Source organism: Podarcis melisellensis, assembly GCF_964234715.1.
Source record: "Podarcis melisellensis genome assembly, chromosome: 3".
NCBI lineage: Eukaryota > Metazoa > Chordata > Lepidosauria > Squamata > Lacertidae > Podarcis > Podarcis melisellensis.
In genome coordinates this window covers 33,088,912-33,107,280 of record NC_138530.1, presented here as the reverse complement: position 1 = coordinate 33,107,280, position 18,369 = coordinate 33,088,912, and the positions used below count along the sequence as shown (strand labels likewise).

At 47.0% G+C, this 18,369-nt stretch overlaps 1 long non-coding RNA gene across 1 annotated transcript; it reads left to right on the top strand.

Annotated features, from left to right (window-relative positions):
• The first annotated feature begins 16 nt into the window (after positions 1–16).
• LOC309366131 lies at positions 17–912 on the top strand. Its single transcript, XR_014166535.1, has 2 exons — positions 17–196; positions 661–912. It is a non-coding gene; the product is annotated as an uncharacterized lncRNA (long non-coding RNA).
• The last annotated feature ends 17,457 nt before the right edge of the window (positions 913–18,369 follow it).

Genomic DNA, 18,369 nt, shown 5'->3' with positions numbered 1-18,369 from the left:
TCTCCTCCTTGCGGGCGGCGCGCGGACGCCGAGGAGGGGCGGGGCGCAAAGCGGGAGAGAGGCGGGGCCTCCTTAAAGAGCCAGGCGCCGAGCAGCTGAATACCTTTATTTGGTCTCTGTTGGCGACGCTTAGAGGCCGCAGGCGCTATAATGTGGCTTAGTTTGGGGTGGTTGTTTTTGCTTTTGCTGATCCCAGGTACTGGTTGTTTATTTGCCTCAGAACCTTGACTTAAGTGTTACCTGATACCTGTAGCAGCGCTTGGCTCACACTTACCCCAGGGCGCAGTCTCCGCCTTGGAAATGTGTCTTTAAAGCTGATTTTATGGCTTGCAATCACCACCAGCTTCGTTTTTGTATTTTCCCCTGCATCCCCAACCGCCAGCCTTGCGCAGAGGTGGCTAGCCATCTCTGAAGGCCAAAAAATGGCGAACCAATCCTGTGTACACTAGTGTAAAGTGATGCAAGGAGGTGCAAAAATATATATCTTAATTTCACATATAAAGTCATGGGCAAGGCCAGTGCTATTTTTAGGGAGATGCCCAGGGTGCAGACCTTAAAAGGAAGTACTTACCTTTGGTGGGCACAGTTTTATACAGATTAGCTTTTCCTGTACAGTATCTTCTAAATTCCTGATATTTTACTTTTATATTTTGAACGCAGTACAGTATCTCAAAGCTCAAACTTGTTTTTAAAAAAATTACATACGTTCAGTAATGCTGCAAAAGAGACTAGTTGTCTTGGCAACGAGATCCATTGGACATGCCCAAGCATCAGCACTTTTAAGAGACTTGAATTTTAACATCACATCTCAGGAGATCATTCAAAATGATTTGTGTGCTAAAGCATTTTCTTTTGTATTTGAGAAGGGTTGTTACTTATTCTTGTGATTTAAAATAAATGTAGCAGTTTCAACTTTTGTGCTTTTCAAGTTTTATACAAGACATCTGTTTTCAAAAGCTGAAGTTAGCATTTTTTACCTTGGTTTCTTTCTGTCTCCGTGCTGCCTGTTGCTAGGTGCTCTGCAGCTCCCTCTGGTGTCACATTTTAAAAATGCATTAAGAACCCCTGAGTTGTGGGTGCAGGGGAACCCATAATTTCTGGAATCGGTAGAATAATTATTCAAGCTTTGGTTAAAACTGTGCCAAACACTGCTGGGTTAAGTTTAGGATAATCCTTTATTGGGGGGGTCCTACATACCCATCCAGGGGAATTTTTACCTCTTAAAGCAAATTTCCGGGCAGCTTCGGCTCAGTGGCGGTAGTGGCCTTGGGCAAGTGGGTGATCACACCCAAAAAGCTATTGTGCAAAAAAAGCCAAAGTTAGTCCACCTTGGATAAGCCATTAAGAAACAAAGGCTGACATGACCAGTAATTAACGACTCCTATCATCCCTGCCCCCATAAAGAAGGCTGATCGCTGAAGAATTGATGCTTTCGAATTATGGTGCTGGAGGAGACTCTTGAGTGTCCCATGGACTGCAAGAAGATCAAACCTATCCATTCTTAAGGAAATCAGCCCTGAGTGCTCACTGGAAGGACAGATCGTGAAGCTGAGGCTCCAATACTTTGGCCACCACATGAGAAGAGAAGACTCCCTGGAAAAGACCCTGATGTTGGGAAAGATGGAGGGCACAAGGAGAAGGGGACGACAGAGGACGAGATGGTTGGACAGTGTTCTTGAAGCTACCAGAATGAGTCTGACAAAACTGCGGGAAGCGTTTTTTTGCCACCTTGGGTCAACTCAGCCCAGAAAGGCAGCTTATAAATATTTAAATAAATGCATGTGAATAAACAGATTCACTTTTTTAATGTTATTTTATGTTCTTGCCTCCATTGGAAACTCGCTTAGCAAAAACTTTCCTGGATGTCCTTTTATTATCTCGATTGTCTGGAACATTGCTATAAACCTTGAGAGGTTGTCCTATTAACTTCCTGTGACTGCCAGAGAATGTAAGTGGCTGAAGCTGCCTTGTAATTAACTGATATGGTTGAACCCATGTTATTGTGCCTCCAATTATACATAGATATGAGCTTTATTGTTCCTAGAGTGGGAGACAGATGCAGGCAAGAGCTAGACTAAGATTCTGCCTTTGATCAGCAAAATCAGGTACAAAAGCCTGAGGTAACTCTGCCCTACCCTTGGACAGATTCCACACATATTGATGAAAAGTAGGCTTGTTTTTTTAAGGAAGGGGCTGATGTGGCACAAAGAGTACTGAGAGCACACTCACAATGGGAGGAGATAATTAGGTTCTTATTCATAAGCAATATTCTTCCATTCCTGTCAACAGGATTCTAAGGCTACTCACAGAACTGCCCTGAAAAAGCTAATTAATCTTCCTGCGTCTTCCTTTTCCAGAAATATTCCAATGCTGCTTATCGCAGTGGTTGAAAAAAAATGCTGTGAGGTAGGACTAAATATCTTACTATGGCCTTGTTCACGGTATAGCTCAGACTGCAAACACTCTTTGGTAATGAAAACATGGACCAAACAAAGTCTAACTTTTTTTCTGGCAGGGCTCCTCTGCTTTTAACCATTTAGGTTTCCAATATCAGCTTGAAGTTGCTCTATAGTGACTGTTCTTTCTGTTAAGTTGTGGGTGAACATATCAGACGACACAGCAATTCTTCAAACAGCTCTTGTTTATTCACAGGCCAGAACAGAACTGAACTGAAGGGTTCAGCCAGCCTGCTTATACAGAGCTCCACTACAACGCAACAGTAACCACTTTCTGTAACTATCCAATCACTGAACGTCACTTTCAATCCCTGAGTGGACCTGAGTGAAAACTATCTACAGTATCCCCCTGCTGGCCCAGGGTGAGAAGTTCAGTACATAACACTTTCGTTCTTGTAAGCTCCCAACAGCTTAAAATGCCGCTCATTCTTTCAGGACGATGTTGTTCATTTAGGAGCATCATTTTGAATTGATGGATGGTGAGTAATAGATAATAAAGAGGTGAGATGCAATGTCAGGGATTTTTTCCGTATAGAGAAGGTATTTTTGATAAAGAGGTTTTGAATGTCAGCTAAGTTTATTTTTTATTTTTTAAGCAAGGGTTGTACCCATATGCAATTCCCTTTTAACAAATTACTTCTATATTGATCCATGTTTAGATGTCTTTGTAAGGATGGTAATAATAATGCAGAGCTGAAAGAATGCATAGTATAAGACCAAGCTTAGGAGCCCCTATGACCCTCCAGCTGGTTCAACATACAGATGTCTCAATGGCAACCTAGGTTTTTACCTTGAAATACATAGTCATTTAGAATGTTTTGCTATTGCTTCAGCTGCACCAACCAGAGCACGATGTATGGAACTTGCATAGGTAGAGATATTTTTGTATGACCTTCGTCTGGACTGCAGCAAGCCACCCGAGGAGTTGTAAGTTCCTGTTTTTCCATTGTTTAATCAGTTTCTTTGTTCACTGTATCAGCAAGGGGGGAATTTAGGTCATATGATTTGCTCAGCTTTCATGGTATATTTAGTCCCAAGCATTGAAAGGACCGGGGATGAATTCAACTACTCAATAATTTCTGAAGATGTAATTGATCTCTTGGTTTGATACTGAAAACATAATATTGGAGTTTTCAAAGCTAATTTTTAAGCCAACCATTTTCTCATCTGTCTTTAAATGTGATGTAGCTCGCAACGGTCACTCAGCCTAATGGCAATGTTGTCTGCATAGAGCCTTATATGATTATGTTCTTAACCCTCAATCTGTTGGCCTTGGGCATGCATTATACCATGCAATGAAATTGCCAGTGGTTCCAGAGTGGGGTGAGGGGGGATCGCCTCTTTAGTCTCCGTGACCAGCTTTATGGATTGAGAATCATATGAACAAGTGCGGAGTGTAGCATAGAAGAAGAAGAGGAGTTTGGATTTGATATCCTGCTTTATCACTACCCTAAGGAGTCTCAAAGCAGCTAACATTCTCCTTTCCCTTCCTCCCCCACAACAAACACTCTGTGAGGTGAGTGGGGCTGAGAGACTTCAGAGAAGTGTGACTAGCCCAAGGTCACCCAGCAGCTGCATGTGGAGGAGTGGAGACCTGAACCTGGGTCACCAGATTATGAGTCTTCCGCTCTTAACCACTACACCACACTGTCATAGTTCTCTTGATATGATTTAGTAGTGATGGCTTGTATGAACTTTTCTCCCATTTGGTATTTTCATGAAACTTCAGGGATAAAATCCCATTCCAGGGGGGCAAAGGCCTTGTAGGCACCTAGAGACAGTGGGGTGAATGCTTTTGGTGTATGTACACAATCACAAAATTAGGGTCACCTACATAGGCATAGCCAAGGGGAGGCAGGGGGCAGCTGCTCCCCCTAAAATCAAGTAAATGAATAAAAATACCTAACTTATTGCCCTCCAATAACATAAAGCCTCCCCCTCACCAACATAAATCCTGGCTACTTCCATGGTCACCTATTTGATATAAAGTCTCAAAACTCTTGTTCCATTTCATGAGCAGATCTTCATGGAGCCTTATGATTTAGACTGCTACAGGGTTTGGCTAGTCAGCAGCAGAGGAGATAGATGGTGCTTCACTTTCAGGCCTTTGGGCATGCTCCAGGCTGCCATTTTTTGGGGGGGAAATACAGCCTACACTGTCCTTCATTTGCAGACCGGTGAGTAAAGGAAAGAATTAAGCCAGGTTGTTTTCATTGTTCACTGGGTTTATATCTGGCGCATGCATCACAGATCCTCCAGTTCAGGCAATTTTTAGAGGTGTGGGATGGGCAGAGATCAATAAAATTGGGAGGCAGATGACTCTGGCATTAAGCTGCTGCTGCTTCTCCCACATGTATGTGCCCTCCCTACTTCTTGTTCTTTGATGTGCTCTGAGGGAGGCATGAAAAAGATTTAAAACAGGGGTCAGCAACCCTTTTCAGCCATGAGCCGGTCCACCGTCCCTCAGACCATGTGTGGTGGGCCGGACTATATTGGGGGGGGGGATGAACTAATTCCTATGCCCCACAAATAACCCAGAGATGCATTTTAAATAAAAGCACACATTCTACTCATGTAAAAACACAGTGATTCCTGGACCGTCCGCGGGCTGGATTGAGAAGGCAATTGGGTCACATCCGGCCCACGGGCCTTAGGTTGCCTACCCCGATTTAAAACATTTAACGGAATACACTCAATCCAGTGGCAGTATCTGCTAACAAAGAGATGAGGAGATTATTTTTTGCCAATCCCTCTCCTCCTAAAACTCCCCACATCACTTCTCAGCCTATTCTGGCAGGTCCTCCAACACTCTAGAACTGATTTTCAGACCTGTGCTTTGGTTAGTGCAGGGCTATGATAAACCTGTGTTCCTTCAGAAGTCATTGGACAGCAAGTCTTATGATCCCTGCCTACTGGCCATGCCTACAGAAGGGCAAAAGTTCCACATGAGTGCACCAATTGGATTCCACCCATGGGGGCAGGTTATTCCAATGAACTCCCTCCCTCCCTCCCTCTCTCTCTCTCTCTCTCTCTCTCTCTCTTTTCCCTGCCTTCATAATTAACCCAGCCCAAGACATTTTGCTGTCTGAGATGGAGCAAGTTAATTTGGCAATGGAGGCATAGAATCCCACAAGCACCTTCCAAGCTGTAGTAATAATAGAAATAGTAGTAGTAATAGCTACTAACAATTTGTTGCCTGTTTATGACACTCCAGATCTACTGCCTGAGGTAGCAGCCTCACTCTGCCTAACAGGTGGGCCGGTCCATCCACTATCTCTCAGCCGGGGCTTCTGCGCCTTTGAACGGGTGCACATGAAATGGATATTTAAGAGGCAAAATTTTCAAGAAGCTCCAGTTATGACTGTTCATTGGGCATAAAGCCATTATTCTAAGAAAGTTGTAAGAGAAAGGAACAGCAATTCAGCCCCAAATATGACAAATGTTTCCTCTCAGATGAACATTTTAGTCATACACCACGAAATCTGTTGATATGATACACATGCTGAAGACATGACTAGTAACGTCTTAATCACTACTACAGTATCTGCCAACTCACATTTTGCATTTTGATATACGAGGCTGTCCCCACAGTCAGTTCAGTACATTCCATCACCGTAGCAAGGTTGCCAGGTTATGTGCAGATGAGATGTTGGGAGGACTTCCTGTGGTCAAAGACAGCTAATTAAAGGCAGAAAACAATCATTGCAACAGGAAGGATCTGGATAAAAAATATGTTTTGTCCATGAGATGCCTTTTCAGTGGAACAAAAATAATGTGGAAGTATAACTTCAAAATGATGCACGACCTTGGCATTATCAGCACCAGACTCTAACCAACTGAGCTATCCAGGCTTGATGTTGTAGGGCTACAACTCTCATTATCTCTGACCATTGGCTGTGCCAGCCGCGACTGATGGAACTTCAGCACATCTGGAGGGTCTTTCATTGGCTCCCCCTGCTGTACATGGTGCTTTGCAGAGTAACATGACTCCTCTCTCACCCACTCCAAAAAAGCTGGCCTTCTGCCTTGAGGAGTTGACAAGCTACATTTGAGCATGATCTCTGCAAGATTGTGTTAAGTGGACATCTGGAGTTCCTGGGTTACTTCTGAGCCATGCTTAATCTTTTCTGCCATGTGCATCTATAATTGGAAGTGTTTTCATATTCTGTGTAGAAGGACTAGCCATTATTATTAGAACTGCATCTAAGAAAGCCTTTGCTGGATCGGACCAAAGCTCCATCTAATTCAGCATCCATTTCTGCAGAATGATTCATCATATGACTTCCAGTTTGCTTCCCTGGGTTCAGGAACCTGGATGTCTGAAGCCTGACCTGCTGTTTCGGCCTGACAGAGCACACTGTCTTTGCAGATGAAAGTTTAAACTAGTTTTCACAGCTAGAGAAGCTCTCAATCTCTGGAACAAAGGAGGGCTAAGTAGCTTTGGATTTCATTTAGCAATGCCCACATAACCTTTCCTGTTCCCCGCACCTTGCCTGCCTCCCCTTACACTACAGCCTGGCCAAAAAGTAAAGCAATCATTGCAGAAGATGACTCCAAGCAACTGGTGTCCAAGCTGATTCTCATGCCTTGTCCTCAATGCACTTGTGCTTATACTGTACTTGGAGAATATACAGTGCTTTTCCTGTGCTGTGGCTCAAACTGTTCCTGCATGGACAAAGTCTCATGCTGAAAGAGGGAAGAAGATTACATGAGTCTATGAGCCACCGTGGGAAGTCAATTGGAGGAGGAAATGAAATTGGCTTTAGGATGATTGTGGCTCCAAAGAGAAGTCATCACCTTAGGAGACTCAGAATAAATTCTGCACACTGAATGGCTGATACCACACAGGAAGAACCAATTCAAGTGACCGTTGAGAGGCAATTTACTCCTTACGCTTGTTCAGTCATCTGTTGCTGACCACTACAGGAACCTCGCTCAGTGGGCAACCCAAGTTATTGGTGTTTTGTTTTGTATAAAGAATTGGAAGCAGTTTTCAAGGTAGCTCAACATCTCCTTCTGCTGTTCAGAAAGAAAAGCACATAAACGGTTGGGATAATTTTCGTCAGTGCACTCCTTTTTAAGAAGCAACCCTTGTATTCTTATGCAGGCACCTGGTGCAAAACACCTTCATTGAAAAGAAACAAAATGAATGCTTTCTCTGTTCTGCTGTGCTTTCTGGGGTGCCCACAATTTGTAACGCTTGCATTGATAAATCCTCCCCTGTGAATTTGAACTCCGTTTCCTTAGCAATAATTTATATGGATGATTTCAATACAGTATACAGAATAGTTTATTTCTTTATAAAAATATGTATATTGCTAAACCATAAAAAATAGAGAAGTTTTCAGCAATAAAAATATTTTTAAAACCATACAATAAAAGCATAAAAAAACAACTTAAAAGCAAGGTAATTAGCCAGTTAGCACATGCTGGGGCATTTATCCATTGTCAGCACCCATGTATTTCATGTTTTTATCTGACTAGCTTAACAAGGTCATCATTGCCGGCATGCACTAGCTATGGTCATTCTTGGACAGAGATTGCCTACCAATAGTAACCCATGCGCTGGTAACCTCCATACTGGGTTTCTGTAATGCATGCTTCATGGGGCTGCCTTTGTAGACAGTTCAGAAGTGGCAACTCTTGCAGAATGCAGCTGTTAGGAAGTTGTATGGTCCAAATAGCCCTGATCCTGGGGCACGTTTGCTGGTTGCTTATACTTTTTTGAGCCCAGTTCAAGGTGCTGATGTTGACAGAGAAAATTCTAAACTGCTTGTGGACCAAATATCTGAAGAAATGCCTTTCCCTATATCAGGAGTGGAGAACTGGATCCTTATTCCCTCTACCTCCAGTGGGCCAGTTTTGACAGGTGTGCAGCAGTGCTGCTTGTCAGTCGCCAAGATGTTACAATGATGTCAGGTGACTGAAAGCTGTCAAAGGAGGTCATTGTAACCATTGATCAGCTGATCAGCAGTTACAGCAACCTCCTCTGAAAGCATGCTCTCAAAGGAGCTTGCTGTAACCACTGATCAACCTTGTCTTCCATGCATTTGTCTAATCCTCTTTTAAAGTCATCCAATATCCGTAGGGAAGAGCCCACAGTTCAGTAATATACCACATGTAAGCTCAGTCAGCAGAGCATCAAACAATCTCAGGGTCATGGGTTTGAGCTCTACATTGGGCAAAAGATTCCTGCATTGCAGCAGGTTGGACTAGATGACCCTTGTGGTCCCTTCCAATTCTATAGTTCCATGATTCTTTGTTTGTGTGCAGCAGATCTTAGGTAAAGGTAAAGGGATCTCTGACCATTAGGTCCAGCCATGACCGACTCTGGGGTTGCGGCGCTCATCTCACTTTACTGGCTGAGGGAGCCGGCGTTTGTCTGCAGACAGTTTTTCTGGGTCATGTGGTCAGCCTGACTAAGCTGCTTCTGGTGAAACCAGAGCAGCGCATGGAAATGCCGTTTACCTTTCCGCCAGAGTGGTACCTATTTATCTACTTGCACATTGACGTGCTTTTGAACTGCTAGGTTGGCAGGATCTGAGACCGAGCAACAGGAGCTCACCCCATCGTGTGGATTCGAACCGCCCACCTTTGGGTCGGCAAGCCCATGAGGCACAGTGGTTTAGACCACAGCGCCACCCGCGTCTCATAGCCAAAAAGATCTCTGTTGTAGACCTTTGAAAGATTCATTCAGAGGAGATTATACTGGACTAGAATGGATTGTAGCAGGAAACCGCCCCCCCCCCCAAATCATTCAGTTTGTACAAACTTTACACACACTCACACTCACACACTACATACGCTACACTTCTATTATAAATTCATAGAAAATCAACCATACATCGGATTTGCACTGTTCCACTTTTATTTTACTCCATGAAGGAAGGACTACAAAATGGGGAAGGTTTGATACAGGCCAGCCCAGCACATCCACAGGAGCCCTGCCCAGTTGCTATGCCAACCCTGATGGTCCTAGACAGAAGACAATCAAGATCACAAAGAACTTGCATATGGGAGTGGATTCAGCATGGACTGGAACAAAGGACAATGATCAGATCTTCCCTCAGGGGGCAGGAAACTGCGACTACCTTTTGTCTTCAGAAAATGACTCATGGGGAGGAGGAGAAGGGAACCAGCCAGGTGACAGGACACTCAGGTTACCACCACAACTCCTCCCTCAACCCCTCCTTTCTGTAATGTATGCATGATGTTTCTGGGGGTGGGCTTGACCTAGAGGATGGGAATTTCAAAAGTTTTTATAAGGTCTTGCACACCATTTTTCTGTGTCTTTCCTCTCTCCTGCAAGTGAGGGGAACACCCTGTTGCAACAGTTCAATAAAGGCCAAGCCTACAGGCTGCTGTTTTGCTCCAAGTTATCCTGGTTGGTGTCTTTGTTTTGTCCAAGGGAGCCCTCAGATTTTTCCGGTAACAGGATCAATATCGTGTGTTGCTATCCAAGCTTCAGGGCTAGCGCTTAATTCAGTCCTAGTAATAGCCTCTACTCCTTGTAGAGACAGAAGCTGACAAGGAAGCCAAGGGGAGTCTGTCTGATCTTTCCCCCAAGGCTTTCTGTGCTAATCCAGTCTTGCCCCAACAATGTATTTCTTGAGTCTCTCACATTGTCACTTTGGCTTATCTGTCCTTATCTTAGCACAACCATGTTTCCAAATAGCTTCCTGGCCTTGGGTTATCAACAATACCTGGATAACCAGTAGTTTAAATTAATATTTATTCAGGATTGTGTTGAGGCAACATGGGAAAGGTGGACAGTTGGGATGCAGAGTAAAACAAATTACATCACCTTGCCAACAAAGGTCTGTATAGTTAAAGCTATGGTTTTCCCAGTAGTGATGTACGGAAGTGAGAGCTGGACCATAAAGAAGGCTGATTGCCGAAGAATTGATGCTTTTGAATTATGGTGCTGGAGGAGACTCTTGAGAGTTGCATGGACTGCAGGAAGATCAAACCTATCCATTCTGAAGGAAATCAGCCCTGAGTGCTCACTGGAAGGACAGATCCTGAAGCTGAGGCTCCAATACTTTGGCCACCTCATGAGAAGAAAAGACTCCCTGGAAAAGACCCTGATGTTGGCAAAGATTGGGGGCACAAGGAGAAGGGGACGAGAGAGGATGAGATGGTTGGACAGTGTTCTCGAAGCTACAAACATGAGTTTGACCAAACTGCGGGAGGCAGTGGAAGACAAAAGTGCCTGGCGTGCTCTGGTCCATGGGGTCACGAAGAGTCGGACACGACTAAACGACTAAACAACAACAACAAACACTGTTAGTGTTGCTGTAGGTGTGGCAATCTGGCTGTGTTATGGATGAGGATGTTAAGAGAAGAGGGAGAGGCTTCACCTTCAAGATAAAAGGGGGAAATGTGTGTTTGGGACACAGGGTTAAGCCCCACCTGCCTTTGTTTCATATTCAACATGGTAATAGAGACCGATAGGATTAGGTTCATTATTGCGCATAAGATTATCACCATCATCATAATCAATTTGCAACTCTAAAGTACAAAGAAGAGAATTAAGAAATGAAATTATTGCATGTGAGAATTTGAGTCCCACTACACATTATAATTTGATATATGGCATATTTCTCTCAATATGCAGAAAACTCCTTTATCTTGCAGTGGATGTGAGTTTCCCCAAGAATAGCTGTGCTGCATCAGTCCAAGGGACTATATCTAATCCAGCACCCCATTTCCTGTAGTTGATAACCACATGCCTCTGATGAACTTCAAGCAGCCCTTTCTGGCTGCAGTTCCCCAGCAGCTGGCATTCAGTGGCAGGGTACCATACCTTGATCCTGCAGCAATGGGGAGGCTGTGGTCCTCCAGATGTTGCTGGTCTTCAACTCCCACCATACCTGATCATTGGCTAATGGGAGTTGGAGTCCAACCACATTTGGAGTGCCACACAGATGCCCCATCCCTGGTACACATGGCCGTCAAATATCTGAAATAATAATAATAATAATAATAATTTATTATTTGTACCCCGCCCATCTGGCTGGGTTTCCCCAGCCACTCTGGGCGGCTTCCATAAAAACCAGAAATACACTAAAATATCACAGATTAAAAACTTCCCTGAACAGGGCTGCCTTAAGATGTCTTCTGAATGTAAGGTAGTTATTTATCACTTTGACATCTGATTGGAGGGCGTTCCACAAGGCGGGTGCCACTACCGAGAAGGCCCTCTGCCTGGTTCCCTGTAGCTTTGCTTCTCGTAATGAGGGAACCGCCAGAAGGCCCTCGGCGCTGGACCTCAGCGTCCGGGCAGAACGGTGGGGGTGGAGACGCTCCTTCAGGTATACTGGGCCGAGGCCGTTTAGGGCTTTAAAGGTCAACACCAGCACTTTGAATTGTGCTCGGAAACGTACTGGGAGCCAATGTAGGTCTTTCAAGACCGGTGTTATGTGGTCTCGGCGGCTGCCCCCAGTCACCAGTCTAGCTGCCGCATTCTGGATTAGTTGTAGTTTCCGAGTCACCTTCAAAGGTAGCCCCACGTAGAGCGCATTGCAGTAGTCCAAGCGGGAGATAACTAGAGCATGCACCACTCTGGCGAGACAGTCCGCGGGCAGGTAGGGTCTCAGCCTGCGTACCAGGTGGAGTTGGTAGACAGCTGCCCTGGATACAGAATTGACCTGCGCCTCCATGGACAGCTGTGAGTCCAAAATGACTCCCAGGCTGCGCACCTGGTCCTTCAGGGGCACAGTTACCCCATTCAGGACCAGGGAGTCCCCCACACCAGCCCGCCCCCTGTCCCCCAAAAACAGTACTTCTGTCTTGTCAGGATTCAACCTCAATCCATTAGCCGCCACCCATCCTCCAACCGCCTCCAGGCACTCACACAGGACCTTCACCGCCTTCACTGGTTCTGATTTGAAAGAGAGGTAGAGCTGGGTATCATCTGCATATTGATGGACACCCAGTCCAAACCCCCTGATGATCTCTCCCAGTGGCTTCATATAGATGTTAAAAAGCATGGGGGAGAGGACGGAACCCTGAGGCACCCCACAAGTGAGGGCCCAGGGGTCTGAACACTCATCCCCCACCACCACTTTCTGAACACGGCCCAGGAGGAAGGAGCGAAACCACTGTATAACAGTGCCCCCAGCTCCCAGCCCCCCTAGACGGTCCAGAAGGATGTTATGGTCGATTGTATCAAAGGCCGCTGAGAGATCCAGCAGAACTAGGAAACAACTCTCACCTTTGTCCCTAGCTCGCCGGAGATCATCAACCAGCGCGACCAAGGCAGTTTCAGTCCCATGATGAGGCCTGAATCCCGATTGGAAGGGATCCAAATGGTCCGCATCCTCCAGGCGTGCCTGGAGTTGTTCAGCAACCACGCGCTCAATCACCTTGCCCAAGAATGGAAGATTTGAGACTGGGCGATAGTTGGCCATACTGGCCGGGTCTAAAGATGGTTTTTTAAGAAGCGGTTTGATGACCGCCTCTTTCAGCGGATCTGGGAATGCTCCCTCACAGAGGGAAGCATTCACCACCCCGCAGAGCCCATCACCCAGCCCTTCCCGGCTTGCTTTTATTAGCCAGGATGGGCAAGGATCCAGGAGACAGGTGGTTGGTTTCACGCGTCCAAGCAGCCTGTCCACATCCTCGGGGGTAATGGATTGAAATCGATTCCATGCAACTTGACCAGGCAGAGCTCTAGCACTCTCCCGCCCCAGCCCTGCTCCCACGGTGGTGTCTAGCTCCTTCCGAATATGAGTGATTTTATCCGCAAAAAACTTTGCAAAATCGTTGCAGGAGATCTTGGGGTCTTTACAAAGCCCCGGTGGTAAAGGTGGTTCTGTTAAATTACGAACCACCTGAAAAAGTCTCCTGCTACTATTTTCTGCAGATGCAATAGAGGCGGTGAAGAAAGTCTTCTTCGCCGTCGCTATCGCCACTTGGTAGGCTCGACGTTGAGCTCTAACCTGTGTCCGGTCAGATTCGGAGTGAGTTTTTTGCCACCGACGCTCTAGCCGTCTCAGCGATTGTTTCATCGCCCTCAGCTCCGAAGAAAACCACGGAGCTGTCCGGGCTCCATGCAATCGGAGAGGGCGCTTCGGAGCCAGACAGTCGATAGCCCTGGTTAACTCCGCATTCCAGCGGGCCACCAGGGAATCAGCTGAAAGGCCATCAACATGGGATAAGGCATCCCCTACCACTCTCTGGAAACCATTTGGATCCATTAAGTGGCGGGGGCGGACCATCTGAATTGGTCCCACCTCCCTGCAGAGGGGAAGGGTCGCGGAGAAGTCCAGTTGCACCAGGAAGTGATCTGACCATGGCACTTCTTTTGTTTCACTTTTACTTAGTGTCAGATCACCCACGTCACTAGAGGTGAACACCAGGTCTAAGGCATGTCCATGACTATGAGTTGGGCCAAACTTATTCAGGGACAGCCCCATGGAGGCCATGCTTTCCACGAAGTCCCGAGCTGCCCCTTGTAAGGTCGTGTCGGCATGGATGTTAAAATCCCCTAGGACAACCAAACTAGGTGTCTCTAGGAGAAAATCCGCCACGACCTGAAGCAGCTCAGACAGGGAATCCTTGGTGCAGCGGGGAGGTCGGTACACCAAAAGGAATCCTGTACTGCCCCTATTGCCCAACTTCCAGAACATGCACTCAGAGAACTGGATCTTCCCAGTAGGACGCCTGGTGCAAGCTAGTGACTTCCTAAAAATCACTGCAACCCCCCCTCCCCGCCCACATGACCTGGGTTGCTGTGCGTAAGAGAAACCTGGTGGGCAAGCAGCAGCAAGGACAGGCCCATCTGCTTCCTCCAACCAGGTCTCTGTCACACATGCCAGGTCAAGTCCTCCATCCACGATCAGGTCGTGGATGGCAGTGGTTTTGTTCATCATTGACCTGGCATTACACAGCAACACCTTCAGGTCATGTGGGTTTCCCCTGTTGATTCCAGTATCCATCCGGTCAAGGCCAGACCCGGAGGCAGGGATAGTCTTCAACCAATGACTAAACCTGCCTCCTCAGTAATGACATGGTCTGGTCTTAGCGTAACTCCGCCTCCTGCCCATGATCACTGAGATCGGATGTCCTATTGCTTCCCCCCCTGTGGAACTTGTCCCAGCCATCGTGGGGCCCCACTCCCAGGCAGCCCTGATCTAGCCCCTTCAGAACACAACACAAACTATACAGAACCAATAAAACAACAACAACAACAAAAAGGAACAGAACAATTATACTAAAATTAATCCCCAACCAAATATCCATCCCACCCACCCCCAGCAATGGAAAAAAAGAAATAAAACTTTAAATTGCCACCGACTGTTTGAGGACATTTTAAAGCACATTGACCCCCTGGAACAGGGAAGCAATGGCAGAACACTTTCCACCCTTCCCAAGAGTTTGTTCCAAAAGTTTGTTCCTGGGCCACGCCCCCTGGGCCAGTTGGAAAAGGCCCTGGAAGGGAGCAGGCCCTGCAGTCCTCACCCAGCCGATGGTCCGAGGCTTCCCTGCAGCAGGAGTCCCTTTATAGCCAGGAGAGAGGGCTTGGGCCACGCCCCCTGGGCCAGTTGGAAAAGGCCCTGGAAGGGAGCAGGCCCTGCAGTCCTCACCCAGCCGATGGTCCGAGGCTTCCCTGCAGCAGGAGTCCCTTTATAGCCAGGAGAGAGGGCTTGGGCCACGCCCCCTGGGCCAGTTGGAAAAGGCCCTGGAAGGGAGCAGGCCCTGCAGTCCTCACCCAGCCGATGGTCCGAGGCTTCCCTGCAGCAGGAGTCCCTTTATAGCCAGGAGAGAGGGACTGGGCCACGCCCCCTGGGCCAGTTGGAAAAGGCCCTGGAAGGGAGCAGGCCCTGCAGTCCTCACCCAGCCGATGGTCCGAGGCTTCCCTGCAGCAGGAGTCCCTTTGTAGCTGGGAGAGAGGGCTTGGGCCACGCCCCCTGGGCCAGTCGGAAAAGGCCCTGGAAGGGAGCAGGCCCTGCAGTCCTCACCCAGCCGATGGTCCGAGGCTTCCCTGCAGCAGGAGTCCCTTTATAGCCAGGAGAGAGGGACTGGGCCACGCCCCCTGGGCCAGTCGGAAAAGGCCCTGGAAGGGAGCAGGCCCTGCAGTCCTCACCCAGCCGATGGTCCGAGGCTTCCCTGCAGCAGGAGTCCCTTTATAGCCAGGAGAGAGGGACTGGGCCACGCCCCCTGGGCCAGTTGGAAAAGGCCCTGGAAGGGAGCAGGCCCTGCAGTCCTCACCCAGCCGATGGTCCGAGGCTTCCCTGCAGCAGGAGTCCCTTTATAGCCAGGAGAGAGGGCTTGGGCCACGCCCCCTGGGCCAGTTGGAAAAGGCCCTGGAAGGGAGCAGGCCCTGCAGTCCTCACCCAGCCGATGGTCCGAGGCTTCCCTGCAGCAGGAGTCCCTTTATAGCCAGGAGAGAGGGCTTGGGCCACGCCCCCTGGGCCAGTTGGAAAAGGCCCTGGAAGGGAGCAGGCCCTGCAGTCCTCGCCCAGCCGATGAAAGACCATCTCCTTCCCTACTTCCCCTCCCAGGTGTTAAGGCCAGTGGAGAAGGCCTTCTTGATAGTTCCACTTCCCACAGAAGTTCAGGTGGACGGCCTAGAAGATGAGAATCTCTGTGGCAGCCCCTAAGTTGTGGAATTCCCTCCCCACAGAGGTGTGGCTTCTTCATTGTACAACTTTAAGTGACCGTTGAAGATGTACCACTTTACCTTTGACCCCTGAGATGTGTGTTTTCTAGGTCCACTCGATTCCTGTGACTGATGTTTTGCCTGTCCTTAATTAACAATTTTAAATTGCCGTCACCTACGCTGCGACCTGCTTGGTGAAGGACAGGTAATAAATTTAATCATCACCATCATCATATCTTGCAGCCATGAAGTCTGCCAGCAAAAAGCATTTCTGCCATTTGATCTTCTACAGTGAACACATTTTATCATTCTAACCCAATTCCTTGCGGCTTGTTGTTCTGCTGGGTTGCTTCCAACCAGGCCAGGTTTCCTGTGCGTATAAGCTTACATGCTCCCGGAATGTGATCTGGATGACAGCCCTACCGAGGAAAGGGGGCAGGAGCTACTGTTAACTCAGCCAGGTCATGCCTCTACAAGCTGGAATTAGCCAATATCGCTCCAAGATGACTTACTAAGGCTCTTAGAAGCAAATATTGCACAGGTGGAACTCCACTGGAGGCAAAGGAGATCACATCAAGAAATGATCTAGGGTCACTCACGATCCCATTAAGACTTCCTAGCTTGCGGAAGGCTCTGCTGCTGACGTACATCTTTCTAATTATAACTAATACCTTATTGTGAATCTTCTTCCTTCAGTATTTATGGGAATAAGAGTGCTTCAAGGAAACAGCTCCAGACCTTCACCAGAAAAGAGCAGAGTTCCATGCAGAAGTGATTTCGTGAGTCTGGATGCTGTAGGATGGGCACTTTATAAAGCGGTAATTTGCTCATTCTGTCACTGATTATTTTTTTTGGGGGGGGGGACACTATATAAATGTTCAAGGTCAGAATTCTGGATGAGCTAGTATCAATCCCTGATAAACACTGCCCCTATTTTGCGTCTTAAGGAGCAGCATAGAAGCCAGTTCCTAGGGGCCGAGGGGTTTTTGCCCCCCAATAAAATATTTGAGGGGGCCGCCCCCCCCAGGTTGATGGACATTGTGCATCCACCAGATCATGTGATCGATTATGTGGGGTGGAGCTTACCTGGGCCCCTCCAATATTTTATTCAAGTTGACACCCCTGAGAAGCATCACCATTTGACCCAAGCACACATCCATAGGTGTTGTGGAAACCTGAGCATGACTACTAAGAGACCATTCTGTACATAGCTTGACCATTTTAGTTTGAAATGATAGCTGGCATCATGTTACAGTGGTAGCTCAAGTTAAGAACTTAATTCATTCTGGAGGTCCATTCTTAACCTGAAACTGTTCTTAACCTGAGGTACCACTGTAGAGGACTCTTAAGTGATTGCAGAAGTAATGCCCTCTTGCTTTTAAAACAATGCAGAACAGGGAGAGTCCATGGATACAACTGACAGAAAAGAGGTTAATAGTTGTAATAGAGGAATGGGCAGTGGTGGTGGTTGTTTTCCTAAGAGGCCCAAATGACTACCTGTAATTTTGATGTGAAATATAATTCTGCTGCTTTTGCCGGTTCATTCTCTTACCAGAAGGGGGAGCATGTTTTCCATTAAACAGTGCTGTATGCATAGACTGAAATGTGGGAACAGCTACAAGGAGGGGGAAAAGGCAGGAGCAGGCAGTGAATAGCTGTAGTTGGCAATTTGTTTGGTGGTGTGTTTTTTTTAAGGGACAATTTTCAAGTTGAACAAAAGCTGAAAGGCTGGCTCTCCCTATTGCCTCACTTTTGCGTCAGTGCTGAGTAACAGTTTATTCTCCTCCGTTTGAGTCCTCCCCATATGACTTAGGTAGGGAATCAGCCCCCGAGATGCACATTTTCAGAACGCCGGCAGAGCCATTTCGGCTATTCACATTGAGGGCAGGAGGGCTGTTTTCATCCACATGGGGAGCATGAACATGAATAATAAGGAAGGGCATTGCCAACAGTACCAAGGGTGGAAAAACTCTTTATGTGGTTCTTGGAAGAAATCAGGTCCAATCCACTCATTACTTGCACAGCATGGCAGTCACTGTGGCATAGCTGTTCCTACATCACCCCGGTCATATGCCTGAAGAAGTCATATATGCCTGAGACTGGTCCAGTGGTTACTTCGCACACCAACAATTCTAGCACCCCAAGGTGAGTGTACACCAACATAGCAATAGAGATGAGTGGTTCTCAATTTCAGTTTCTCTTGATTTCTCATTTCCCAGTTTTAAGTTCAGGTCTTCACATTTCCACATCTGTTTTTTTTTTTTTTAAGTTTATCAACATTTTACTGCAAATTTCTCCCAATATATT